Genomic DNA, 22,386 nt, shown 5'->3' on the forward strand with positions numbered 1-22,386 from the left:
CCAAATTGCGCACATTCGGAAAGAAATTGGCCTCCTTAGAAGCCCAATCAGAGTTTTGAGGGCCGATGCAGACAGATTTGATTCTCTTTAAATGGGCGTGACAATATTATTGACGCCACTTCAAATGAGGTTTAAACACACACTCAAATTGGAGATCATTGGCTTATGGTAATCCCATCTCTTTGCCATTTGTCAGAGAGAGAGAGAGGGCTCTGCCATCTAGCTTTGCCCTCATCATCCAACACACACAAGACACATCATTCACACACAATGTCTTTCTGTCTCTCCAGCATTTAGTCAGTTTAGTGGCAAATCATTGAATAATGAACAGTCTATTGCACAGGGGGGTACAAGTGTACAAAATGAAAAGATGACAAGATATTAACTTTTTTGGAAAATGTGTTTGGAAAGTGACGTGTCAAATGAACTGTGTGTGTGTGTGTGTGTGTGTGTGTGTGTGTGTGTGTCTGTGATGCGAGATGTACAGTAGTTCCTCAATGTAATCTGCTGCACTGTTGTTTGAAATCAGACACAGAATCTCTGTCCTCAAAAAAATCTCTTCTCCACTTCACTAGCAGAGATAGTGTCTTTGGGCAGAGAACAGCTGGTATATTGTGTTGTTTACTTGTTTACCTTCTTTTCTCTTTTTTTGAGTGGGGGACTCCCTACACTTCTTATTCCATGATTCAGTGTGCGGCCTATTGGAAATGAATGAATGAATGGTATTTCTGCTAATGTTACTTCTTTGGATCCTTGCTATATTTGGTACAACAGCTGTTAGAGGAGGAAGATGATGTGAGGAGGGAGAGAACACCATCAGAGAGGAAGTGTGTTTAACCTTCGTAGACTGACATCTATTTAAACAAAGCAGAGCACACCTCATCACAATAAGCATGGCTATCTCCTGCTAATTAACATTAATGAATGCTAATGAATTACTAATCAACACCATTTATTGTTGACTGTCAAACAGTTCAGTTGGGATCTAACTCAGTCCTGCCTGAGTGAGAGGAAATAAAAGCTGAGCTTGCATGTTTTGTACAATACTCATCCTCCCTAATGACTTGTGTGAAAATGAATGGACTACATATAACTGTAACGAGATACGTTTGAGCACCCGTTGTCCCTGGCCGTGTGTGTTCCATTCACCTGTAATACACACCTCTTAGCAGTATATCTGAAAGAGCCATACAACCTGACTGTGTTTCTTCTTTACTATGAACAGCCTACTGTATGAGATCTACACTGTAAACATACGTTAATTGTTATTGTAAATGTACTCACTCATTTTGATCTTTGAATGCACATCAAAGGCTTAACATCAGCTCAAATCTTAACAGTGGAGTGCTATGTATCTGTGTGTGTGTGTGGAAATACACTTTAAAGATTGAGGTAGACTGCCACCTGTTATCATTCTAATGCGTTATCAGAATCAGTATTTGTTTATTGCCATGCAGTTTTTCAACATACCAGGAATTTGGTTTTGGACGTGGTGCATAGCATGGAGCCTTGGACAGGGTGCAGGGACGAGACAGAACAGTACAAAGAGAAGTACAAAGAAAGTACAAAATGCTAGTGCAAAAAAGGATTAGCTAAGAAAAAGAATAATATACAAAAAGTAGTGCAGTCAGTGTATGTACAGTGAGTGAGCAGAGGGTAATGTGTATGCGTATGTGTGTGCGGCATGATATGTGAGTGTGGTGTGTCCTATACAGCACATTCAGGTCATATGCATGTGTCTATCGACGGTGTCTCTCAACGGGGGTGGGGTCCTAGGAGGGGGGGGGGGCGGTGAGAGGGCACAAGCCTTGTTGAAGAAGCTGATGGCCGTGGTGAAGAAGCTGCCTCTATGGCGTGCAGACATGGTTCTGATGGACCACAGCCTCCAGCCTGACGGGAGTGGCATGCAGAGATTATGGCCGTTTGGGAGGGGTTGACCAATCTTCCTGGTCCACTTCAGGGTCCTGGAGTTGTGCAGGACCAGGGGCCTCATTTATAAAGCTTGCGTACGCACAAAAGAAACAAACGTGACGGGAGAATGGCGGAGAATGTGCTCACCTCCAAGCACACTCTGACCCATGCCTTCGCACATTTCTGGCAAAATGAGAAACTGCGATCCTAATAGCAAAAAGGTGAAACCCGAGAAACGCTTTGAAATTGACACCATTGTGAACAATAAATATATCCGATATTGCAAAATAACCCCTCAAATATGTTGCACAGTCCAACCGGTAATCAACTGGATCTGTCAACGCTTAACAATTGATTCATTTATTTCTTCTCATAAATAATTATTGTATTTATTTATTCTCATAAATGATTCCTTTATTTGTTTATTCTCATAAATAAGCACGTGGACAGCGTAAGCTATGTGCTCAAAGCAATCACTATAATTCAAATAGGCCTACTGTTGTGAATGACTTGTGAACGGCCTTCATATTTACACTGCTATGTGAATCCCAATTTTGGTAGAGCAACAACCACTCTAGTCGTAGAGAAGGCCCTCACCGCGGGGAAAATGACAGTGCCAACATGCAGCCTAGCCTTCCGCAACAAGAAATCTCTAAGTGTGCACTGTTGTGCATGACATACTCAAGCAATGTGTAGGCTAATATATTATAAGGATAGCCTAATATGATTCACTGTAAGCTGTGTTACACTGAAATAGTTTGTTGGTGGTGTTTCATTGCCTCATTGTTTGACTCAGGAATCCACATTCATAGGGCGCCCATTATTATAAGCTATTTAGGCTATTTAGAAATCACCATGCATATTTGATAAATGAAATAGACTAAACTGATCCTGTGTTCGATGCCTCAGTCGGCCAGATAAGAGTGATGTTGTCTTAGATGTTATGGATGTTATGTGTCATCGGCTGTTCTGTTTTCATGACATCCAGCATTGTCGGTAATAAGTGCCCTTGCCTCTACATGTCATCACTGTATCATATCCTATACCCAGAAATGAAATCAAACAATCACGTGCGTGGTTCATATATTGTCAATGACAAGCGCACCTTTTCCATATAATCATGTCCGTGCATGGGTATAAAAAGGCATGCTATTCCAATGCGTAATGACGCACATTGGCTGTTTTATATGTAGACTACTGCTTTTGGATGATGTGGATGAAGGAATTCGGAGAGAGCGGGTCGCAGGGACCGGCAAGACCTACTGGCCAATGACGACGAGTGGTGCATGAGCCGCTTCCGTGTTTTTGCTGCCACGTTTGCCGTCATGTTAGATTTGGGCTGTATCGATTTCTGTGAATGGGAGGCGTTTCACTGGCCATTTATAGGCATTTGTGGGCATTAAGAGGGTGGGACAAAAAAAGTTTAGAGTTGATTGAGATTTATAATGGGGAACCGCGTGGGACATGCGTGCGTGGAACTTTTTATTTTTTGGAACTTGCGGATGTCCGCAACCTTTAGTATGCAAATCCTGAGCAAGGTTTTATAAATGAGGCCCCAGGAGGGAGGGCAGGTTGCAGCCGATAACCTTCTCGGCGGATCGGATGATGTGCTGCAGTCTGGCCCTGTCCTTGGCTGTAGCGGCGGAGTACCAGATGATGATGGAGGAGGTGAGGATGGACTCAATGATGGAGGTGTAGAACAGTACCATAATTTCCTTTGGTAGACCGAATTTCTTCAGCTGCCTCAGGCAGTACATCCTCTGGTGTGCCTTCTTCGCGAGGGAGCTGGTGATAGTTCCCATTTGAGGTTCGGTGCCCAGGAAGATGGTGCCCAGGAAGCGGAAGGAGTCGACAGTGGTCACTGGGGTCATTCAGTGTGATGGGGGGGAGGGGGGCTGGTTTCTTTCTTAAGCCAATCATCTCCACTGTCTTGAGAACGTTGAGCTCCAGGTTGTTTTGGCTGCACCAGGACAGCAGCTGGTCAATCTCCCACCTGTAGGCGACTCGTCTCCCTCAGAGACAAGTCCGATGAGGGTGGTGTCGTCCGCTAACTTCAGGAGCTTGACAGACTGGTGGCTGGAGGTGCAGCTGTTCATGTATAAAGAGAAGAGTAGGGGGGAAAGAATGCAGCCCTGGGGGGAGCTGGTGCTGATGGACCTGGAGTCAGAGATATTTTTGCCCAGCTTCACATGCTGTTTGCTGTCAGACAGGAAGTCTGTGATCCACCTTCACAAATTTCATCAGGTATAAGTTAGGGGGGATCTGGTGAAGAATGGTTTGGAACCCCTGGTCTATAAATGCATTTTGATTGCAAAAGTGTATCATAGTTTCCCTGAGTTAATGATAATTGGCTGTCAAAAAAATAAAATAAAATATATTTACTTAGCAGAGTGAATATGCTTTCAGTCTGATAAACAGAACATGTTATGGCAATGACATTGAAGAAAGTCCATTGCAAGTTGTTGTCAACTCATCTATCAGTATATAAGTGCTCGCTTCAGCAAGACAGTGATGACGTTCCCAAACATATTCTTCTCATTCTGCATGTTTCTTGTCTTTGAAATCGAGAGTTTAACATGTTTTTGAAAGATTTTTCAAGATGCCCACCCACATCCATTGTATGACCAAAACGGTGGTAGAGCAATTATCAGACTTTCTCAAAAGTGCTAGTTTTGTCAACGTTTTGATCTGAACCATTGTATATGATCATAAGTAACCTTAAAAAAGGGCTAAACATGCATTTTCCCTTTACTACTCCTTTAAGAGTCTGGAATCAGCAAATATCCCTGTTATGGTTTCAACATGATATTACAGTTCCCCAACATGCATAATCAACTGATTTGTGATTTTAGCTTCAGATTGATACCAAACATTGCTAGGTTAGCAGCATTTTGGTTACAATTGGTTACAATTGGATGCAATGCATCAATGCCCATACTTTATTCCCAGGGCTTATTCTCATGGTGGTTGCATCACATAGTTGGAAGAAAGTAATTGCACTTCATTAAACAAGACAAAGAATGCTCATACTCCCTTGTTTCACTGTGGGAGTTTGCTGGGAGAGATCTCCATTGGAATGTCGTGCCGAGGAGGACCAAGGCGAGGAGAGAAAGAGTTAATGGTTTGCACAATCCCATTTCAAAGGACCAGTCTTGGATTTTGTCAGGTTTACTGTGAGTTTGACAGGAAACAGTCTAAACAAAATGCATTCCTCCCTACATGACCTTCCATTGATTAGTCACTGGGTAGGGGAGAGCAGGATGTCCCGGGCTGACAGATCTTTGTCAGGCATCACCAACATTCCAGTCAGTGAGATGGTCTCACAGTATGGTATGTAGAATATTTGTCATGTCCATAATCTGCTACATTCTCTCTCTCTCTCTCTCTATCCCTCTCTCTCTCTCTCTCTCTCTCTCTCTCTCTCTCTCTCCCCCTCTCTCTCTTTCTCCCTCTCTCTCTCCCCATCTCTCTCTCTCTCTCGATGCTACCGGGCCAATCAGCTGGATAATGAAGATGGCACTACTGCCTCCCATGAGAGTTGGTCTGTGGTTGCTCTCAGCCCTGAACACTGGCAGCAACGCTGCCACGCTACAAATCCAGCCTTTCATCTGCCATCCACAGGGGCAAAGCCACTGTTTAGATAAGTGTGTGCTGTGTGTGTGTGTGTGTGTGTGTGTGTGTGTGTGTGTGTGTGTGTGTGTGTGTGTGTGTGTGTGTGTATGTGTAATGTCAAAACAAGTTGAGGCGGGCAAACAAAACTTGTGGCCCAGCTGCGTAGTGGGAGATTCGGACCATTTAGGTCCTTGATACTCTAGTAATAGGACCATCTTCAGAGTACCACCTTGATAGTACCATCCTCATAGTACCACCTTCATAGTACCATCTTCATAGTAGCACCTTGATAGTACCATCCTCATAGTACCACCTTCATAGTACCATCTTCATAGTACTACCTTGATAGTACCATCTTCATAGTACCACCTTCATAGTGCCATCTTCATAGTACCACCTTGATAGTACCATCTTCATAGTACCACCTTGATAGTACCATCTTCATAGTACCACCTTCATAGTACCATCTTCATAGTACTACCTTGATAGTACCATCTTCATAGTACCACCTTGAGAGTACCATCTTCATAGTATCACCTTGATAGTACCATCTCCATAGTACCACCTTGATAGTATCATCTTCATAGTACCACCTTGATAGTACCATCTTCATAGTACCACCTTGATAGTACCACCTTGATAGTACCATCTTCATAGTACCACCTTGATAGTACCATCCTCATAGATAGTAGTCTTGATAGTAGTCGATAGGAGACATTATCGAACATCTTCGCTAGAACAGCACATAAAACCGACGCCACCAATCAGATCCACGCCCTACATCTCCATTAGGGTGAAAGACTCGCCTTACCCCTTGGCTAATGTGCAGAATGCGACGCAATGGCTGCAGTGGAGCCACTGTCATTAATTATAATGGATTAATTTCCTTAGTGTCTGATAGTTGATGGTTGACGGTAACGGACCCAGTGGAGCCAAGCTGTTACAGGAAGTGATGTCCTCTAAACAAACTGGAGTTGACAATCAAAACAAAACATTCAACGCCCCATTAGGAAGGACATTGGTCCTACAATTTTTTTATTTTTTTATCTCTCAAATTGTTTCCACCCACTTTTAGTGAATAAATCTGGACGAATATCTTCAGTCTCTAGTTGAGCGCAACGTTTAGAGACTGACTCGTGAGTCTACCTTGATAGTACCATCTAGATAGTACCATCTTTACGGTACCACCTTGATACTACCACCATGCTAGTACTACCTTCATATCTTAATAGTACGACCTTGATAGCACCACTTTGATAGAACCACCTTGATAGTACTATCTTGATACCTTGATAATACCATCTTGATAGTACTCCCTTGATAGAATCACCTTGATAATATCATCTTGATAGTAGTACTACCTTGATAATACCATTTTGTTAGTAGTACTACCTTGATAATGCCATCTTGATAGCAGTACTACAGTACCTTGATAATACCATCTTGATAGTACTCCCTTGATAGAATCACCTTGATAGTACTCCCTTGATAGAATCACCTTGATAATACAATCTTGATAGTAGTACTACCTTGATAATACCATTTTGTTAGTAGTACTACCTTGATAATGCCATCTTGATAATATCATCTTGATAGTAGTACTACAGTACCTTGATAATACCATCTTGATAGTAGTACTACAGTACCTTGATAATACCATCTAGATAGTACTCCCTTGATATAATCACCTTGATAATATCATCTTGATAGTAGTACTACCTTGATAATACCATTTTGATAGTAGTACTACAGTACCTTGATAATACAATCTTGATAGTAGTACTACCTTGATAATACCGTCTTGATAGTAGTACTACCTTGATAATAGCATCTTGATAGTAGTACTACCTTGATAATACCATCTTGATAGTAGTACTACAGTACCTTGATAATACTGTCTTGATAGTAGTACAACCTTGATAATACAATCTTGATAGCACCATCTTGAAGAGATATAATAATAATTGTTTCACTTTCTCCTCTCATTTACCCTTCCCCTCTATGTTTTGATTGGCTGTTGTTACTGGTGTTCTCTGTGTCTGGGTCCATTGTGGTGCTCTGTGGTCAATTAAGACCATCCTGCTCTGCCCCTCATTTTCCCTTCAATGAACAAACAGGCGTCCTGGTGCCCTTCGTACCACTCCTGGGCAGCATGCTCAAGCAATTAATGCCTAAATGAATGAAGAACCATGAGTACATGAAAAAACGATGAGGAGCTATGAAGATGCACAGGAGAGAAATAAAGGAGAATTGATAGAGGAGGGGCAAGAGAGAGAGAGAGAGAGAGAGTCTCAAGCTCCATTGGTTTCTTCCAGGTGTCTTTGCCCGCATGATTTCATCTGTGAACCATAATCAACTTCCTTAATGAAATACGTAATTAACATATTATAATTGTGCTACGGATGGTTTTGACAGAAATCATTTTCCATATCTAATACTATGCTAATTTAATCTGTTCCTCGCTCGCCAACATGACCTTTTGTGATTAAGTTTCATGGCAGATTTCTTCAGTGTGTGTGTGTGAGAGAGAGAGAGAAAGAGAGAGAGAGAGAGTTTGATGGATTGATTAAGCCACCGTGAAGCTCAGCCTGTACTAAGACGTGGTTGTCACAGAATTAACACCTTGGATGGCGTCACAGATGGTGGGAAGGTAGCCTCTCCAGTGATGAGCTAACTTGAAATACACTGACAGTGTATGTAGGAAATATACCCACCTGTTATGTGCCCTTTTCATTTTCACTCATGTATATTTGGATTTCAGTCGATTTTCTGTTAATGTATATCTGCTATTTTGTACAGTATCTACTGTAAATGTGTATCTGACTGCGTTGCTTTGTTCTCTTGAATGCTGCAGGTCAAACCCCATCCCCCCACCCCAGCGATCAGTAAAGTGACATGCTCCATGAGGGAGATACTCCTCTGACAAACAGCTTTGTCAAGAGACGGTTCCTCACATGAAGTTGTGGAAAAGATCTCTATCATTGTGACTCAACTGGACGCTGGACATGCCGACTTGCTACTTGTCCAGTGATTTGTGATGTACAGCCGACGTGTAACCCTGGGAGATTGATTGATTGATTTTTATTTATTTTTAAGACAGGGACAATGTACAGTAGACATTTACCCTATAGAATAGGGAGAGATGCACTGTACAAGGTTATAGCTAAAACAGCTAATTTCCACCTGCAGTCCCTGGGCAAATAAATATACAGTCTTAAAATAGTGGGGCAAATAGTATACAGTAGGAGAGTTACATACATAGAAGGAATACAAAAAAATTATATAGCAGAGATTTCACTCATCCCTATACCCACATCCCAACCTCCCCAGACCCTTAAAAAACAAACCCTAAGTACAACCCCCATACATATGTGCTACACACACACACACACACACACACACACACACACACTAGAGGTGCGACTACAGGTCGACTACAGGATTGATTGATTGATTGATTGATATCATAAAAAACTAACCTGTAAACCTCCGCGAAATTCATCCGAATCCGAATTTCGCAGAGGTTTACAGCGTGAAGGGATGGCTGTTGTGTGTTCGTGAAATTAGTACTGTTTACAAGTTACTGTTGTATCGAAATGCAGAGGCGAAAGGACCATTGATGTTTACCAGACGACTTCAGAGCTTGGTAAGCATAAACCATGTAATTCCTGAACTTGAAATCCACGTATATCATACTTTTTAGAGTTTTTCGATTGTGACCATAGCTAGCAACGAGCCAGAGTGCGCGCGCCAACTTTATTGACACAGAACTCTGTACTGCACAAAACAGAAATATTTTAACCTGTAATAGTCAGATACATGCCAGGGAAGCCAGGAATAGGGCTAAACATGAAATTCAGTGTCTTTATCCTTTAAGAGGTGGATTAATTCAGGTAGTGTATAGGTCTAGTAGCCTACTTATTTTTACGGTGTGCGTATGAGGTGTTCCCCGAAAATTCTTGATTATAAATAGTGGTCCACATACACAAAAAGTTTGAAAACCCCTGGTCTAGGACTAGGGCTCAAAATACCATTTCGTTGCAAAGGGCCCCCGCCTAATCCTTGCGGGGGGGTAAGGCGAGATTTTGCGTTACGCCATTGAGTCCAGCTATCATACGACATGAAGACTCAAGAGCTCTAACCCACCGTTGGCGTCTCCCCTCATGCACTCTGAAAGGTTGCGGAGGGTGCAGAGAATGTGGGACGCGGAGGAGGAGTCATCTTGCAGCGGTCGGCCGCGGCAAGAACATCTGATGAGTGAGCCAGCTAGTAATGAGAATACGGATCCCAGAATGCACTGTTGTTCCTCCACGTGACAGCTCCACACAGCCTCTCTTCGTTCAGAGAGCGGCGCAGCCTTTCCCCGAGGCCCGATGCGGCTGCTGTCCCAGAGCGTCGCTCTTGGAACTCTGCGTGCTCGTTAGGAGTCTGTTTGCATACTTGTGCACTTGAGATCAATTGGATTTTTATTGAGTCGTGTCATCGTGCCATACATGATAGATTTGATTGAAATGTTTATGTACATTTACTATGTAGCATGTAACTGTTGATCAGCGTTTGTAACAGTGCACATGTAATCCAGCGAAGTGAGGGTTTAGGATGATCTGGTAAAACTGAGAGAGATAAGTCAGTTTAACTGATCCTCATGCTAACCCTGGACACATACATCTATCTCTTCAGGAATAACAGAGAGACACAAAAACATTGGGAATCTTATTTTTTCATACACACACACACATTCACTGAGCAGAAATCCAGGCATGTTTTGGACACCCATACCTAGAGTAGTATGCACTCCCACCCCTGCTGAGGACCCTGAGGCCTGTATGATAGCCCCGTCAGCCCCAGGTCTGAGTCACGGCGCTGCCCACACACACCACAGAGCTGCGGATGGGCTGAGAGACAGAGCTGGGGATGGGCTGAGAGACGGAGCTGGGGATGGGCTGAGAGACAGAGCTGGGGATAGGCTGAGAGACAGAGCTGGGGATGGGCTGAGAGACAGAGCTGGGGATGGGCTGAGAGACGGAGCTGGGGATGGGCTGAGAGACGGAGCTGGGGATGGGCTGAGAGACGGAGCTGGGGATGGGCTGAGAGACGGAGCTGGGGATGGGCTGAGAGACGGAGCTGGGGATGGGCTGAGAGACAGAGCTGGGGATAGGCTGAGAGACGGAGCTGGGGATGGGCTGAGAGACGGAGCTGGGGATGGACTCCCACGGGTCCGGACACTACCATGTCGGAGAAAATGAGGTCTGGGAGGTCCACAAAACACCAGATGGCAATAAAATGATTGAGAAGGAGTTTGTGATTCCCAGGCTCTTTTGAGACAGCTTGAGGCAAACCTGGATACAAGATAGCTTCTGAGCCATGATTAGACCATGGAATTGGACAGGGCCACAATACCGGACAGCACTCTCCTAGACATTTAACTCCCTCTATCACTTCCCATCCATATCACTTCTATTTGTGAGGTATCAGATGCAGAGGGCCGCACTCCTGTGCCTGTCAATTGACTCCTGAATGATTCAACGGAGGCCCAGTACTGTATCAAACTATGCTGACAGAATAAGGGAAGATGTGAAGAGGTTGCTTTATTGTATTCTACCGTAGCACGGTGGCGAAGTACCTAGTGCTGTAGTACCTACAGTTGGGAGCCTCTAGAAATGATCCATCCTGCAGCATTTCACCATTGCGGTATTTCACATGGAAATCCCATTGGAAATCTCATGAGATTTCAGACGGGTGTTATTTCATTTTAGTGATGCACCACGGCCAGGTGGCGTCTTTGAGCAGATTTAGCAGGCTGGGCTCACAGTGTATTTATCCTTTAGTCTATGAATTAAGACAAGCCTGATCATTGCATCATTAAATTTCACATTATTTAATTTAAATGCTCTGTTGTCAAGCTGATTTTATCTGTATGAAAGGTGAAAACAAATAATGTTTTATTGTTATAATTACCTCTCAAACATCAACATTCTCAACATGTTTTTCTCCATCTGGATGTAATTTAATTATTACGAACATATCTACAGTGGGTGTGTTAAAGTAGCTGAGCGCTCAGTCAGCGATCAGTGATCAGAATTCACTTAAGGGTTGCTCAATTACACTCTAACTGAGCTGCTCAGGGCACAAGTGAGCAGTTTTGAACTATGATCTGTCTGAGCCAAACACCACATCATAATCATCATCACTGAACAAAAAAATTAAATAAAGATGGATGCCGAAAGGATGCTGGTACGCCTGTCGGATGGCAAAATAAATGCATCCATTTTTGTAACCGAAGAAGAACTCCGACGTATAAGTGAAGTTAAATAAATAACATTACATTCTCGCCATTTGGACCTACGTTAGCTATAGTCAGGGGCGTGCACAGATAGACACGAGGTGGTGTCTTTGCCCTCTGGACAAGGCAAGTGTCCTTTTGAAAGTAATTTTTTTGTTTGTTTGTTTTTTACAGTGTAGGCCTACTGTATGTGGCCCATGGTGACATCGATCAATTCTCGATTAAAAGCGTGTAATAGTGCCCCAAAATGCGTTGTAATTTTGCCAGCCACCCCCCCCACACACACACGTGCCCGCAGCACACCCGTGCCCCTCCCTCTCTTCCTTTGTCAACGGTAAATGCAAAAAGCTGACACAAACAGAGGCGCGCTGCAGCAGCACTGCACACAGCACAACATTCATTATAGGACTTTTGACCATACAGGTGCATGGACTTGTTTAACAACTAGCGAATGTTGCATCTAAGGGTCACGCCCCTCAATTCCAGATTGCCAGCATGCTCTATAAAATCACACATTATGCCGTCTTTCTTTGGTTCATTCTAAACAAACAAAGCCAGAAAATTGAAGGGTCTTCTATAGGGCAATATAGTGGGATATCTGTATAAAACACCTAGTGAGAGGCAGGGGGCTTGATACTACAAGGGAACATGCATAATGGGTGGGGGACAACATGTTCCCATGTGCACAGTCCTTGTTTTTGTCTTCAGAAGCCACAGTGAGATAATATCTCATCACATTCATCTGATCCTATAAATCAAACAAACTAGTTTTTACCGGTGCGATGAGCCGGGCGCTGCAGAGGCTGGCCCCCCTCAGGCGCCTCGCCAATCACCAGCAGATCACCCGGCGCCGGGTTTGGCTATCAGCAGAGCAAGACGGGGCGTGGCTGTCATCCGCGTGAGATGGAACCAAAAACACCGATCGGCACTGATTAAAAAGACTTCCACTGGCTCCTGACTGGCCGCGACGTGGCTAGCGGCTGGCGCTTGCCCGACGAGGGCGTGAGGTCACATGCGCATGCCAATCACCGCAATCTCTCCCAAGCCCCGATCGCCAAGTCTGCGGTCGCCCGTTGGATTTCCTTTCTGTCACTGTTACCTGGAGCGCCATGCGGGAGGAGCCTGATGCAGTGATAAGCATCTGGAACGCTTCCTGGCCCTCAGGCAGCGGGGTGGTGAGCGTGAGGGCCTGCATCTGTCACACCGCGCTGATCACTCAGGAACCAAGAGGCCGCTTTCACGCTTATCCCCTTATCCCCCCTCCAACCCCCAACAGACATCTACAAACAAACACCGATGGCGAACCCGCAACAACAGAAATATCATTCCCTTCTAAGAATCCAAGCTGGGATTACATGTTTTCACTCAGTAGTGAGTAAGTAGTGAGATTTATCCTTCAACTGCAGCTGAGCACACTTCCAGGCCCACGAGGTGAATTCTCTGGCAACAGAAGAACTGAACTGAAGACTTTATCTCCCTCCCCACCTCACATGCTCTCTCTGTCTTCTCTATCATCTCTCCTTCACCTCTTCTTCCATCTCTTCTCTTTCCCTTTCATCTGCATGTGTTTCTCTCTGCCGAACCTCTAGACTGTTCCAGGCTCTACGGCTTCTCCTCCCTCTCCTCTTTATCCTCCACTCTGCATCATCTCCATGTGTCCCTCCTCTGCCTTCACTTTCCCCGCGGTCTCTCAGCCATTCTTCATCCCCCCGTACCCCCTTTCTCTCATCTGCACCAGCCCTGCGCGCCTCTCCCCCCCCCTCTCTCTCTCTCTCTCTCTCTCTCTCCCCCTCTCTGCCTGTCTCCCTCTCCCCCTCTGCCTCTCTCTCCCTCTCTCCCCTTCTCTCTCTCTCCCCCTCTCCCCCCTTCCTTCTGTCCGTCCTCAGCTCGATGCAGTCAGCTAGGCCGTGCTCAACAATCACCACCTGGCTATTGTCTCCCCAGACTCTAAACGGGGAGGCGAGGATGCTTATCGATTGAACTGGAAATTGTGTGTTTTTTGGTGTGTGTGTGTGTTTCTTTTTGTTGTTTTTTCCTCTCCCCAGGACACACTAGCAGATGGGGGTTGCAGGATGCTTCAGACTTGGTCCCGGTGTGCCGTCTTCCTGCTTTGTTGCTACGGTCTGTCATGGCTGACAGACAGAACACGAATGTGCCTGTATGGTGAGGGGGCATTTCTCCTCTCACCACCTGACATGAACGCAACAGTCGTGTGCTGAGCTATGGTACTAATGGTGCGTTCGTTTATAACTGGGAGGTGGCAAATTGCGACTTGCTACTAGGAATGATTAAATAAAACGCTGCATGAACTCGCACTTCCTCGTCGCAAATTCAGATATGTTTCTCAGCCCCCAGTTGCCGGCTGATGTCAATATCATATCATATCATCATCGTATCATTCGCTATAGCTCGAATGCACACGGAGGTAGGTATTTTGCCACTTGCGACTTGCCACCTCCGACCACAAACGAACGCACCATAAGACATATTAACATTTGCAAACTGTATGTTCTTTTACCAGTGTAGAAATGTCCAGATACTCTTACTGCCCCCACCATGTCCAGCATGATGTCCAGCCATTTGCATTTTAGGCTTTGACAAAATCAAGTCCTCACAAGTGGGAAAATTATTAGAAATAGACTAAGATCAGGAAATAGATGACAAAAAAATTGTAGAATTATATGGAAGAACAGAGAGGTTGGCAGACTGAGGGTAGCTGAAGAACATGGAAAAGAGAGAAAGAGAAAATAAAGAAAACAAGTGTTGGCAACACTTAATGACGTGGCAATACTGTTGGAGCAATCTAGAACCCCTGGACTAGCCCTAAACAATAAGGAAATTCCTGCTCTATGCTGATGACCCGTTGCTGCTGTCACCCACACAACAAGGACTACAGCAGCACCTGGACCTCCGGGACCAGTTCTGTCAGAACTGGGCCCTGACAGTCAACTTGAACACATCTAAAATGATGATATTCCAAAAGAAGCCCAGATCTCAGGAAACCAAATTTCAATTCAAATTAGGAAACAACCTAATTTGAATTAGCCTAGCCTACACACGTTTTTCAGGGAGGAGGGGCGCAACATAAGGCAACAGATAGCAGGTGAGGGTGCAGCAACACAAAACTCAGAAACCAATAATAAATCAAGAAGGTGCATTAATATGATATAACCAGCAACACAGGGATCAAGGAGAACTATCAGTGGCACCAAAGAAAATACAAAAATAAATAATAACCCCACCCCCCTTGGCAGGTGCTAAGCACCCATAAGTACAGTGGGTGGTGCTCACTCTCACTCACACAATAATTAAACCTACGTGATGCTAAGATGTAGACCCCAGGGTATCTTCCTATCCTCACTTGTCCCTGAGTGCAAAAATAAGAGATTCAACAAACAGAACACAACTAAAGTAGGCTGACAACAAAGATAAATAGACAACAAAGTATAGAAGCTTCACATATTACATAACTAAAGGACAAACATCAAACAGAATCAAAACAAACCAGAGCTCTGCCACAGCTCTCCAACTAAACACAAACCAACCCAGCTCTCAAAAGGGAGACAGAGAACTGAAGAAAAAGGGGACTATATACAGTATAGGGCGTGGGACTGGCTGATTGGAGATATGGAACAGGTGGTGGATGAATATTGGTGAACCAGGCGCGCGCATCGGAGAAGTAGGAGATGTGAAACAGAAGGGGGAGACAAAAAAACAGAACCAAACAAAGTAGGCCTACATCAATACAACATACATAAACCACACACGTAAAAAGGGGTCTGCAGGTAGGTCTCAAACTCTAATTGGCTCGGGTCCACTGCTGGTATTGTCAAGTCATAGGAGGGCCACTCCAATGTCAACTTCAAGTACTACTAACTATAGGAAAGTGCAATATTTCTGAAAATGTTATTTTTCATTTCCATAACTAAACTCACAAATTCAAACCGGTTTCAATACATTTGAATATATTTTAACAGTTAGTGCAAATAGTTTTCCTTACTTTTATTTTATCTTGAATAGCCTACATTTCTACTTTATTCTATTTTAGCTGCAAGATGCATCACTACTGTAAGCCTGCCCCGTACTACGAAGCTCATTCAACATATCCAGGATAACTTTTCGCTAGCTCGCCCGAGTAAACCGGACAACCGCAATCACGGATAAACGGTACTACGATGGTGGCTATCAACTCGTTAAGTCTACCCAGCTGGTCCAATCTAGCTATGAGCGCGTTTACGGTAAAAGGGGAGGTATTTGCTCGAAATGACCAATCGCATACCTTAGTATGGGTATTCAGACACGGCCATGGACAAGGCAAAAAATACGCATAACCAAGTTCCGTCCACCACATTTCACACAAGAGGAGCAATAATATAGAAATATGAACTATAGACGCAACACAGTCACTACTGCCAAAGGCAGGAAGGAAAGCTGGAAAAATACTGCATACGTTTTATCATTATCCTCCACATGAACACGAGTAAGCTAGATCATTGGGCTATGCCTATTCTTATGGCATGTAAAGCAATTGTAGCCTATATCAATATATCTTATTCTTTCAGCTGCAACCCCTAGACTGGCAGGGGACGCTTAAATAAAGCAAATGTAGGCTATAGTTTTTAATAGTTTCAGGTTGGAGTAGACAATGTGAAGTCTCTATACAAGAGGAACTAGAGATAAAACAGGCTATTAAAATGGAAAAAGTGAAGCTTGGGGTGGAGAAGTAGGCTGATTGTGAGGCATTGGTGCTATCGCAATTCAATTAAAATCTAGTCTACTTCTCTTTGTTTCTAGGAACGGGAGGCTAGTCTAATAAATCAACATTAAAGACTTAAGACTTTTTTTTAAGATAAAAAAAAAGAGTGTTTTTACTTGGTTCTCCGCATCACCCACAGCCTACACCAAACTGCAGGTAGACTAATAAAACACAAGCCAGTGCATAGCCTACAGTCTATGACTAAATGCACAAGGCAAAATATGGCTCAAGCAGCTGACATTCTGCAATTTTTCATATGATATTGGGGAAAGCCAAAGGCGTATTTGGCGGTTTGTAAAAACTCTTCTTAAGAACCTCTCGCTGTTCGCGCACAGCAGTTTATTGTTTAATTCGCACACTGAAGTTCCATATAGAATCTTAACGTCCATATACCTTTTTCCAAGTGAATTGATCGGTCAGCGGGCAGTGCTTCATACGTTTTGATCTATAATCTGGAACTTAACCTGCCCTGGAGCAGGTTAGCTCGGCAGCATAAGTTACCACGGTGATATAGCACGGTGAAAAATGAACCACCTTCGTAGTACGGATAAACCAAGCTTGAACCTGAAGTTATCGCGCTAACCCTGTAATCCTGTTTCGTAGTACAGGGCTCTGTACTTGCATTTATTCAAGTTCAAGTTTGTTTCCATTTATTGCCAGACACTTGAATATATTTGTAGGTTACTATTCTATTTCTTGCCAGACACTTATCTTGAAAGACTGCTGAGGCGTTAGCCCTGTCAGCTGCGTGGCTCGTTTTTCCTCTCGTCTCCCTATGACACTGTTCTCCATGTTTAGTAATGAATAGCTCTTGACATTTTATTCCTTTAGAACGGCAACTGTTTTCTTGCATATCAGGCAGGTAGCATTTCCATTGAACTCCACAGAAAATACTGCAATGTCCATATTTCTTGAAACTGCCTGTGTTCCTAATGTTAGTTAACCATGAAAACAACGGTGGCTAGCTGCATTCCGTTCATAGTTCAGTCGCGTGCGGATTGATTGCACCTGTATGCAGCATTCACCTTGCGTGCTGCACCCAAGAACAGCATTTCGCCCCACGTTTGAGCGACTTGAATTTCGCATTGTAGGCCTGCCTGCCGGCGCCGTGTACAATAAATAATTTTGCGGGCCAGATTACATTATATTTCTGACATCATCCAAAGAAAAACACCAACCAATGCATGGAGGGCAGAATTAGGCCGTTAAGTATAAGTAAACGGGAAAAAAAAATCTCATAATAATGAGAAATCTTCTCATAAATACGACTTAGTATCTCATAATTATGACTTAGTATCTCATAATTATGACTTAGTATCTCATAAGTATGAGAAAGTATCTATCTCAAGTATGTAGTTTCTCATAATTATGAGATGCTAAGTCGTAATTATGAGAAAGGTTCTCATAATTATGAGATACTTAGTCATAATTATGAGAAGGTTTCTCATAATTATGAGATGCTAAGTCGTAATTATGAGAAAGTATCTCATAATTATGAAATACAAAGTAGTAATTATGAGAAACTTTCTCATAATCATGAGATGCTAAGTCGTAATTATGAGAAAGTTTCTCATAATTTTGAGATACTAAGTTGTAATTCTCATAATTATGACTTACATCACATACAGTGCGCATGGCGAGCATTTCCACGCTCTCTGTGTTCTACCGCGTCCTGTCAAACTGCCACCGCTCTGGATTTGAGAGAGCCCTGCCTGGCCATCGAGGTACCGTATTGTAGTGTGAATGCTCGGGATAGGCGCACTCACTCTTCATTGAAACTGATACATGCCACACTTACTCTTGATTGACAATTGACCTGACTGATTGGTAATTGACTGCACCCGCAGCCTTGCCCGTGAACTCTGCCAGAGTCTCTGGAGAAGAGATTTAAAACAGAGCCGGGAGACGGGCGGGTGTCGATGGTTGCGCTGTGGTCTGGGTTGCCGACCCATTAACGCTACGGGACTCAGACTCATCCCGGGGGGTGGCGTGTTCGCAGCTGGTTTAGGGTCGCCGGCACAGAAGAGCTAGTCAGCCAGGGGGCTTTGGGGTCTACTAGTTAGCCAGAGGGGAGCTGGGACTACCCAGGAGTGTGACCCAGCTGCTCCCATCTAGTGAGATTGTTTGGCCTGCCGCCGCGCTCTTCGGATCCGAAGGCTTAATTTGATCACATTTGCCAGTAAAATGTATGATTTATGTACATAAATACAGTAGGCTACCTTCAGTGCGATTGCCAGGCAGGGCTCTCTCAAATCCAGAGTGGTGGAAGTTTGACGGGATGCGGTAAAACACAGAGAGCGCGGAAATGCTTGCCCATGCACACTTTATCTGATGTAAGTCATAATTATGAGAAAGTTTCTCATAATTACGACTTAGTATCTCATAATTATGAAAAACTTTCTCATAATTACGACTTAGCATCTCATAATTATGAGAAACTTTCTCATTATTATGACTTAGCATCTCATAATTATGAGAAACTTTCTCATAATTACGACTTAGTATCTCATAATTATGAAAAACGTTCTCATAATTACGACTTAGCATCTCATAATTATGAGAAACTATCTCATAATTATGAAAAACGTTCTCATAATTACGACTTAGCATCTCATAATTATGAGATACTAAGTCATAATTATGAGATACTAAGTCATAATTATGAGATACTAAGTCGTAATTATGAGCATTTGAAACAACCCGCATGCGTACACAAGGGTTTTGTTACCTTGGTTACCTAACAACCAGCCGGCTCTTTGCTGGACAGAGACGTGATATTTTGTAAATAACTGGAATTAAAGTAGTAAAGGGAAAATACATGTTTAGCCCTGTTTTAAGGTTACTTATGATCATATACAATGGTTCAGATCAAAACGTTGACAAAACTAGCACTATTGAGAAAGTCTGATAATTGCTCTACCACCATTTTGGTCATACAATGGATGTGGATGGGCACCGTGAAAAATCATTCAAAAAACATGTTAAACACTCAATTTCAAAGACAAGAAACTCACCGAGGTGTTAGTTGGCGTTCTGACATATAATTTGCCATAAAGTAAGATTCTAGTTCATCTGGAAAGGCTTTTTAAAATATTTAGCATAGAACTATTTAGTCGCAGCACATACGTGTGTAAACCTCCGCAAACTAGGTAGCCTAGCAACATAAACAATAACAATAGCTACCGTAAGTAGTTCCGCTTCCTGAATCCCCTTTGCGGATTGATCTACACATCTACGGTCGCTTCAATACAAGTCAATGGATTTCATAAAATGATCAATAAAACCCTACAGGATTCATACTTTGTGGCGAATTTGATGTCAGAACACCAACGGACACCAATTACCCCCTCGGTGAGCTTCTTGTCTTTGAAATCGAGAGTTTAACATGTTTTTAATGGATTTTCCAAGGTGCCCACCCACATCCATTGTATGACCAAAACGGTGGTGGAGCAATTATCAGACTTTCTCAAAAGTGTTAGTTTGCGTTGGTGTGAACAGAATAAATACCACCTACTAGCAAACAAAACATATTCAGTCACAATTATAATGTTAAAACTAAGAGGCCTGGATAAAAACATATGTTTTCCAAAGGATAGATTTGACGAAAGTAGATTAATAAGCAAGCCGCTTTTCATTGCTAACTCAGAACACATCAGGTTTCAATGACATGCGAATCGCAATGACAGGGAATATCCGTTCTGTCCGCTTCGACGACAGTCGCATTAGCCGATGTCTGATTCATATCTGATTTATTTCCACATATGATTGAGGCCTGAAACGGATCTGAGAATATCCGATTCTATGTGATTTTTTCCTGCTTACACGTGCGTAATACATATCGGATACGTGCCAAATATGAGCAAAAAAACTTAATTGGGTCACTTAAAACAGGCAGTGTAAATGCGGCCTTACTGATCACATAACACCCAATACTGTTCAACCTCAACCTCAGACCAGCACTGCTTTACAACCACTAATCAGAATCAACCAAAATTAACAAAAGACGCCTATCTGGAACATTGGATGACTCAAACCAAAACACAAAACTTAATTGCTATCTGGCCCTAAACCATGAATATAAATAGTCAGAGTACCGCATCACTGTCAGAGATACAAAGCAGAGACAGATCTTGACCAGATACAGACTGAATGACCACAGTCCAGCCATAGAGAAAGAACGACACAAGAAGTCCTGGCTACCAACAGAGGAGAGTCTGTGGTCATTGTTGGACAGGTGAGGAAGAGACAGAGATGCACTTCCTCCTACACTGTAATACATTCAGTACAATCAGGAACATCTACTTTAATAAGTTCAACTATGTTATTCCAGACTTTAAAGAGCTTAATGACCTCTCAAAACTAAAAATACTGGGAGGAGGAGACAGGGCATGTATGGCTGCCCAATACACATCAGCATGCCACAACCTGAGGGACAGTGAGTGACCTAGAAACACACAACACACACACACACACACACATGTATTACTGTACTAATGTTATGTGTATGTATATTATATGTATCTTCTTTTCATGGTATATATTTAATATGAATGTCTTTTAAGTTAATGTTATAATATTATTTACACATACACTTTCACACACACGCACATTTGACATGATCATTTACTATGCAAATCTTTACTGCTAATTTATTCTGCTTATTGTTATTTATTTATTTTCAAGCTCATTCAAAAGTTCAAAGTTCATTTATGTATTTATTTATTTATTTTACATGTGAAATTTAATACATTTGATTTTATATAAATATATTTTTCTTAAATGTCTCTTTATTGACCGATTTTATGACCGATTTTTCTGTCTATCTGTTAGTTTACTTAATTAATTGTATATTTAATTTGTTTTCTTGTGTTATTATTGAGTTGTATTCTTGACGCTTTGGCGATATTGTTCACCTGACATTCATGTTAAGCATATTGAATTGAGAGATAGAGAGAGAGAGAGAGAGCAAGAGAGAGAGATAATTTAAAATAGACTTTTATTTCCAAAGTCAGGCATGTTAACCCCATTTTTCTTTTGTCATGAGTTAAAAATACAAAGTCACACAAGTAACCCCCAACAACAAAATAAAACCACATCAGAACCTGAGAACCAAAGAGTTCTCCCTCATGGAACAGAGGATCCCCTGCACACCCCAAATGCGCACAAACCCCCCTATGTTCCCTGTCAGTTTATAAAAGGCAAACTCCACCCTGAGTCTAGCTGCCAGCAGTCCCTTCAGCATCAGGACCACATCCTCTGAGCCTCCCCCCCCCCCCCCCCCCCCCTCACACAGTTCCTCCAGGTTTTCCAAATGGCCAATTTGGCCAGCCCTGAAAGAAAATGAATTACGGTATGCACCGACCTCTTACTTACAGAATAACGTGGGCCATAAATGAAAAGACAAAAAGAAAAACGCACCCCCAAACCCTGAAACCAAACCTGCAGCTGACTGAACAAACTAAACACTCTGAGACACTGAACGAAAAGATGCTGCAATGTTTCAGGCTGTGTACAAAAAGGACAGCCATCCCCTGCGCCAGGATTGAGGTGCTGAGATAGATATCTGAGACAGAGAGAGAGAGAGAGAGAGAGAGAGAGAGAGTGTTTTAATGCTCTCTATTCCAGTGTTTTAGCCATAGTACAAAGAACCAACAGAAGCTGCTGAAAGACCGGGCTCCATGTTGTCTTTTCTGCTGTCCTCCCTGTAACCATCCATCCCCAGTTGCATGGTCAGTCCTATCTCTGCTCAGTGCCAGTGTAATGTCCCCCTCTCCGTCTCTCACCCCAAACACTGTTCTGAACCGCTGTCCTCTGAGTCTGAACC

The sequence above is a fragment of the Borostomias antarcticus genome (genome assembly GCF_949987555.1).
Source record: "Borostomias antarcticus genome assembly, chromosome: 21".
Taxonomy (NCBI): Eukaryota; Metazoa; Chordata; class Actinopteri; order Stomiiformes; family Stomiidae; genus Borostomias; species Borostomias antarcticus.